We start from the raw sequence: 8,293 nt of genomic DNA on the forward strand, positions 1-8,293 counted from the left end.
CATAAGAAATAGATTTTGAATGTGCTTAATAAAGATGCAATAAAAAACAGTAGGAGGATTAAAGACATTAGAAGGACCCCTGATTGTGCAGTGACTAAAGCACTTGAATGCTAATTAAAACTTCAAATTACAACTTAGCTGACTCTTTATTGGGTTCAGAGTTTGTAAATTGCATAGTAGGAGCTTGCATGTCTTTCTTCTGTGGAGCAGCTGGAGGATTTGAACCAACTGTCTTTGGGTTAACAGCACAACTCTCTACTTACTAGTTATCAAAACACTCTGTTAACTAAAACACAGTTTAAAACACAAGAATATATGAGCAATTTGGGGATATATATGCAACCATATTTGACTCTATGTATCATAACACATTATGGCTAAAATTGTGAAGAATGGGAATTCTGGAACACTTAATAATGCTCATGTGAAACCTATACCTAGACTAAGAAACTGTTGTCCAAACAGAAAAAGGAAATGCTGCTTGGTTGAAAATCAGGAAAGGTGTACATCAGGGTTGTATTCTCGCTCCATATCTATTCAATCTGTATGCTGAGCAAGTATTCTGAGAAACTAGATTATATGTAGAAGAATGTGGCATCAGGATTTAAAGAAGACTCATCAACAACCTGCATTGTGCAGATAACACAATCATGCCTGAGGAAAATGAAGAGGACTGGAAACATCTGCTGCAAAAAATAAAAGACTACAATCTTTAATATAGATTTCCTCTCAACCTCAAGAAAAAGAAACTTCTCCTTTAGGCAACATTGTGAGAGATGGAGAATAGATTGAAGTTGCCAACTATTTAATTTTTACTTGGATTCATGATCAATACCCAAGGTAAAACCAGTCAAGAAACCAAAAGATGTTTTTCATTGGGAGAATCTGCTGTCAAGGCCTTCTCCAAAGCACGAAAGAGCAATGATGCTACTTTAGAGACAAAAGTAGGCCTGATCTAAGCCATAATCTTTTCAATTACTTCCTATGCTTCTGAAGGTTGAACAATGAATAAGGATGATAGAGGAAGAATTGATGCCTTTGAATTGTGGTGTTGGAGAGAGTACTGAACATCCCACACACTGACAAAAAAACAAGCACATCTGTCTTAGAAGAAGTGCAACCGGGGTGCTCCTTAGAGGCAAGGTTGGTGAAAGTTGGCCTCATATTTTAGGCGTGTTGTCAGAAGGGGCTAGTGCTTAGAAAAAGCCATCATGTTGGAAAGGTGGAGGGTCAGAAAAAGAGATGAGGACCCTCAATAACATGAAGTGACACGGTGACTATAATAATAGGCCTGAGCAGGTTTGCAATAATAAGGATAGTGTTGGACAGACCAAGCTTCTGATCTGTTCGTCATAGGTTGCTATGAGCTGTAGTTGACCGAAGGGCACATAATAGTAACAATAACAACAATAATAATTAAGCTAAAAGTTGATCAGGGGATGACTTTTGTTACAGATTTGAAAGGAGAGAAACAGTTATAGTCTTCGGTAGTCCACCAGTTTCTATTGGAACATGATATTTTCATGTTGTGAGTTTTGTTCCACATTGTCTCCCCTTTATCCAGTACTTTCTGTTTTCAGAATTGGTCAGAAGTGGGTACCAGACACTGTCTGGTTTTTCTGTGTCTGGGTTGTGGAAATGGATGTTTCTGTGTCCAGTCTTTCTTTGAGCTAAGTGTTCCTATATACACTTACCTTTCTTCTCGCCTCTTTGTTAGAAGCAGGGCAGGGAGAAACCAATAGTTGCACCCTAGGCAGCTACTTGAAAGCATATAAGCCTCTAGGTGCTACTCACCAAAGCTTGTGGAGTCTGCTATGCCAGTTGACCTTCATGTTTTCAGAAAATAAGAACTAATAAGCTTTAGTTTTCAACTCATGAACTGGCAAATGTCTGGTCTGGAAGGCAGACAAGAGTTCAGAGTTCTGAAACATTGCGTAAGTGGAGAGACGATTGTAATAGCCTTTACTGTTATAGAAATGTACAGCAAAATTATACTGGGCAATTTTTGATAGCATGGTAGGTATTCCTTATTTGGACAAAAGGACAAAATAAAAAATTTTGATCCAGGTCAGTGTAGCAGACTAATTCACTAACTTGTTTTTGGTTTTGAGATAGTAAGTTGGTTGACTTGGATTTCAGTTCCTGAGAAGGTTAGGCATCTAAGCTGTTGTTGTCATGTACTGTGGTGTCAGAACCGATTCTTAACTGACCTACAGTAGGTTTCCAGAGGCAGTAGATCACACAGGAGATTGCTCATCTTTGTCTTATCTGGTGGGTTTGAACCACATGCCTTTGGGTCTCTAGTATAATTCCTTACCAGTAAGGTCACTGGAGCTCCCTAGGCTTATATACAAAATAGAAATTTGGGACCCCATTTGCAGATATGGAACTTAGGACAAGCAGCTGTTTTGGGGTCCAACTTAGGTTAATGCTTGTCACCTGATACTATTTTACTGTCTATAAGATACTATAGTTTTATACTTCACAGTGTTATTGGAAGTATAACATGACATGATATAGTTTATAAATTGCAAAACATTATATATGTTTTGCCTGGTTCTATTTAGAATGAAGTATGAAGTCATGGTGAGCCTATATTACTATGGATTTTACTTGCCTATTGCAATTACTTTTTCAGAGCTTAGAATTTATCTAAAATAGTGTAAATAAGAAAGAACTGTAGCTTGGAAGTTTTCCCTCTTGAAGAAATTATACTCAGTTGCTTTCATATTGAGATATGATCGTCAAACATTCATATGGTTGATGAGTAGGAATACCAGCCCTGGTTAATGAGTATATTCTTATTAATCTTAAAACCAGATCAAATGAAATTAATAAAAGAGTAAAATATATATGATCCAAGGGACAAGTGGAATACCAAGACTCAGGAAAGGCATAATTGCTACTTAGCTGAAGAAAATATCAGAAACGTAGACTCAGCTTCCATTTGTCAATTTCTTTCCTTTCCCTGAAAATAGAAAACATGACCAGAAATGAAATAAAAATTAACAAACTTCCCAACTTTTACATCTAATGACATCATTTAAAAGAGATGGTATGATAATTTATTTGGTTTCAAATCTTAAAATCTTGAAGGAAAGAATCATTGGCTAATTTGAGCCAGATGCCTACAAATGGACAAATTAGCTGTAGTAATGGCAAAGAGAGTCTCAAGATGACTGTGAAAGAGAGGATAAATTGATCAAGTAATCCACAGATGCTTAATACAATAAATTTCATGTTTATTCCTTTTGATACCATTTTGGAATAGCTATTCTTTAGTTATTTGAGAAAGATGGGAAATCTCCTTTTGTGTGATTTACTGGCTCTGAAAACCCACTGGAGAGTCAGCTATGAGTTGGAGATAACATTCTTTAGTTATCTCAGTAGAAATATCTACTTTCACTAAATACTCATCAACCCTAAATAATAAGTGCTATATTACTAGGGAGTGTGAATAATTTAAAAATAATTTAGTTCGTTCCTCTTGAAATAACACAGTTCTTGATGTTATCCTCTTAACACATTGATCCATCCTTTATCCTTCATTTCAATAGAAAGTTCAAGCAACAAGTCATTTATTTAATAACCAGATTCAGGTTCAGTGGGAATCTTTCTGATTTAGCAGAGATGAACAGGTTAAAATATGAGAGCCATTCAGGTTTAACCCAAAGTGCAGGTCATTCTACCTTAAAAAAAAAAAGTCCTAGACTAAGTCCTAGGTTTCTACAACATTCATTCATTTTGTGGTGGATTAATGTCTAAGGTGTTCCTAATTCTATCAATACTCTTTTTTGTTATACAAAGTCAATGGAGAACATAAAGAATCTCCATATTCTGCATGCACAGCTTCTTCATTACTTCTGTTTTTGTTTGAATTATAGTATTTTCCTTGTTTGTGCAACACCTTCCAGAATATCACGAATAATTCTCAATTCCACCTTCTGATATCTGTTGTTGTGTAAATATGAATTTAAGTTGAATGAAAGTCATGAAAGATAGAAGTGAGGGAAGAAAATATATTTTTGGCTGCTTGAGAAAGCAATATTCATGTAGTTTATGGGAGGCTACTTGTGGCTTTTTAAAAATTTTATTTTATATTGGTTTGCTTAAAAAGTTCATATACCTTAAAAAAAGTCCATATACCTTGTGTTTCACACTATTCTTCATTCACATTGTGTTTCATACAACTATTCCCATGCATTATGTTTTATAAGATTTGCCACCATTGGACCTTGCCCATCATTACCCTGTCTTTTCAGGTCCCTTCACTTCCTTGGTTTAAACTCAGGTCGGAGAAAAGAGAAAGCAATAGAGAAAGAGATGAAGCATCTATTTATGTCTCTCAAAATTAGAGACTGCCCTTTGAAATCAGCAAATCATATGTCAGCATGAGCCATTCTTTTAAGGAGTTATTATTTTCATGATTTATATGTACAACACATTTTAAATTATTTTAATTTTTTTCTCCTCTCTTCCTCTGTTCTCACTCATGTTAATCCTCAAACCCTTAAAACATTTCAATGCAAAATTTGCATCAGTGTTTTTACTTCTAAGATTTTATCTAAAGAAATATTTGAGTGAATTCAGAAAGATAGCAGTATAAAGATTACCAGTGAAACACTGTGTACATGTACTTGCTATAACAAATAGTCTGTGCCACCTGTGTATCTTACAAGAAGGTGTTGATTAAATTATAGACATTAATTTTTTGTATTCAGAAAACAAAATTTCCTATTCATCTTGTTCTAAGATACCATCAAACAATTCTAACTGTTGTGGTTGTTGTGGTGGTTAAATGTCATCTAGTCAACTTTGACTCATATCCACCTCATGAACAACAGATCTGAACCTTGCCTGAACCTGTTACATGCTCACTATACTCTTACGCCCATTATTATAGGCACTGTGTCAATTTGTCTAATTGATGATCTTTCACTCTTTCTCTGTCTTTCCATCTTTCTCAGAATAATGTCCTTTTCCAAGGATTAGCTCCTTCTGACAATATACTCAAAGTATGTGTTAGAGAGGATCAAGTTATGCAGCCTTTGGTATGGATTGCATCTCAATAGCAAGAAAACAAAAGATTCTTACCACTGGACCAACAGGCAGTGTCATGATGGATGGAGAGGAGATTGAAACTGTAAACAACTTCATCTTGCTTGCATCCACAATTAACACCCTTGGTATGAGCAGTCAGGAAATAAGAAGCATTGTGATGGGAGAACCTGCAGTTAGGGACCTTTCCAAATTATTGAGAAGTAGCGATGTTAGTTTGAAGGCTAAGGTGCTTCTGATTCAGCCCATGGTCTTTTCAATTACTAGCTATACATCTGGACCTGGACAATGAATAAGGATGACAGAAAAAGAATTGATGCCTTTGAGCTGTGGTGTGGGATAAGAGCACTGAACATCCTATGGATGGCCAAGAAAATGAATAGATATGTCTTTAAGAGTGTGAAGCCAGAGTGCTCCTTGGATCCAAGAATGATGAGACTCAAATACTTTGGACATCGTGCTAGGAGGTGCTATTCCTTGGAGAAGGACATGATGTTGGGAAGGGTGGAGGGTTGGCGAAGGAGAGGTAAACCCTCAACCTGGTGGATTGACAAGGTGACTGCTGCAATGGGCTCTTGTGTGTCAGGATGTGTGAGGATGGCCCAGGGACAGGACGGTTTCAGATCTTTTTTTCATAGGGTTGCTATGAGTTGTACTCAACTCGATGGTACCTAACAATAATGATAACAGCAACAACAACAACATGCTATAAGATAAAAAAAAAGTATCCATATACAGAAAGAAAATTTCCTTTTTCCCCCCCAATTTTAAATACATCTTTATTTGAGACATTGCATTTTGCACTTACAATACAGTGATAATAAAGTGCAATGTTAATTCCTTTCCCTCTACACATTCCATATTCAAGTATCGAGAATGCACAGAAATTTAGTCTAGCAGTTTAGACTTTTCAACTGCAGTGTGCTACAAATTTGGGTCCTTCAAAATTTTTTAACTGTGGGACAATGAATGCTATAAAGTATGCAGATTGCTTTAGTCAACCTCTTTAATGGTGGGTCCAGAAGAGGCATCACCAGATGGAGGAGCTCCACCACCAGGGAAGCCACCAGGCAGGCCTCCAGGCATGCCTCCAGCATTCTGGTACAGCTTGGTGATGATGGGGTTGCAGACCTTCTCTAGTTCCTTCTGCTGATGCTCAAATTCCTCCTTTTCCGCAGTCTGATTCTTATCAAGCCAGTTGATAATTTCATTGCACTTGTCAAGGATCTTCTGCTTGTCCTCATCATTGATCTTGCCTTGAAGCTTTTCAACTGTTGCTTTCATATTAAATGCGTAAGACTCAAGGGAATTCTTAGAAGACACCTTATCTCTTTGCTTCTCATTTTCAGCTTTGTACTTCTCAGCCTCCTGGACCATTCATTCAATGTCTTCCTTACTCAAGCGGCCCTTTTCATTGGTGATGGTAATCTTGTTTTCTTTCCCAGTGCTCTTGTCAACAGCAGAAACATTAAGGATATCATTGGCATCAATATCAAATGTGACTTCAATCTGAGGAACACCACGAGGTGCAGGTGGTATCCCAGTGAGCTCAAACTTGCCAAGCAGGTTGTTATCTTTGGTCATGGCACGCTCACCTTCATAAACCTGAATGAGTACACCAGGCTGGTTGTCCGAGTAGGTTTTGAAGGTCTGCGTCTGCTTGGTAGGAATGGTTGTATTCTGCTTGATGAGGACAGTCATGATTCCACCAGCAGTTTCAATACCAAGAGAGAGTGGAGTGACATCCAGGAGCAGCAAATCTTGAACATTTTCAGGTTTGTCTCCAGAAAGAATGGCCACCTGGACAGCTGCACCATAAGCAACAGCCTCATCTGGGTTGATGCTCTTGTTCAACTCCTTTCCATTGAAGAAATCCTGAAGAAGCTTCTGAATCTTGGGAATTCTGGTAGAACCACCCACCAGGACAATATCATGGATCTGTGACTTGTCTAGCTTAGCATCCCTCAGAGCTTTCTCCACAGGGTCCAGAATGCCACGGAAAAGATCAGCATTCAGTTCTTCAAAGCGGGCTCAGGTAATGGAAGTATAGAAGTCGATTCCCTCATACAGTGAATCTATCTCAATACTGGCCTGGGTGCTGGAAGAAAGTGTGCGGTTTGCACGTTCACAAGCAGTGCGGAGGCATCTGACAGCCCTCTTGTTTTCACTGATGTCTTTCTTATGCTTGCGCTTGAACTCTGCAATGAAATGGTTGACCATTCTGTTGTCAAAGTCTTCTCCACCCAAGTGGGTGTCTCCAGCTGTAGACTTGACCTCAAATATCCCATCTTCAATAGTGAGGATTGACACATCAAAAGTGCCACCTCCTAAGTCAAAGATGAGCACGTTCCTTTCAGCACCTACCTTTTTGTCCAGACCATAAGCAATAGCAGCAGCAGTTGGCTCATTGATGATTCGGAGGACATTGAGGCCAGCAATGGTTCCAGTATCTTTGGTAGCCTGGTGCTGAGAGTCATTGAAGTAGGCTGGTACAGTGACAACAGCATTGGTAACAGTCTTCCCAAGGTAGGCTTCTGCAATTTCCTTCATCTTTGTGAGAACCATAGAGGACACCTCCTCTGGATAGAAACTTTTGGTCTCTCCTTTATATTCTACTTGGACCTTGGGCCTGCCTGCATCGTTCACCACCATGAAGGGCCAGTGTTTCATATCAGACTGCACAACAGCATCATCAAATCGTCGTCCAATGAGACGTTTGGCATCGAATACTGTGTTAGTAGGATTCATTGCAACTTGATTCTTTGCCGCATCGCCAATCAGTCGTTCGGTATCGGTAAATGCGACATAGCTTGGCATGGTCCGGTTGCCTTGATCATTTGCAATGATCTCCACTTTCCCATGCTGGAAGACCCCTACACAGGAGTAGGTGGTGCCAAGATCAATGCCAACCGCAGGGCCCTTGGACATGGTTGCTTAGTGAAAGTCCCAGGTGGTGGAGAGGGGAAAAATCCGTACCTCAAGTCCGCCGCTGCGCTAAATGAGAGAAAGAAAATTTCTGAGAGGATATACAATAAATAGAAAACAGCAATTACTTTCTGGGACATTGAACTGAAATGAGTGAAAGGAGGAGGAAGAATTTATACTTTCCATTTATTTTGTATACTTTTGAATTCCCCCCTCCAATAGTGAAATACTTCAGACATACAGAAATCTGGAAATTTTTGCAGTGAACAACAATAAATTCACTGCCACCTAGATGCTATAATTAGTTTTA

The 8,293-nt window shown here is 38.6% G+C and overlaps 1 pseudogene; it reads right to left on the reverse strand.

Moving 5' to 3' along the window:
- Window positions 1–6,051: 6,051 nt before the first annotated feature.
- On the reverse strand, window positions 6,052–7,986 carry LOC102874419 (annotated as a pseudogene).
- Window positions 7,987–8,293: the final 307 nt, after the last annotated feature.

The sequence above is a fragment of the Elephantulus edwardii genome, unplaced genomic scaffold, assembly GCF_000299155.1.
Source record: "Elephantulus edwardii isolate Elephantulus edwardi_28Jun2011 unplaced genomic scaffold, EleEdw1.0 scaffold00297, whole genome shotgun sequence".
Lineage (NCBI taxonomy): Eukaryota > Metazoa > Chordata > Mammalia > Macroscelidea > Macroscelididae > Elephantulus > Elephantulus edwardii.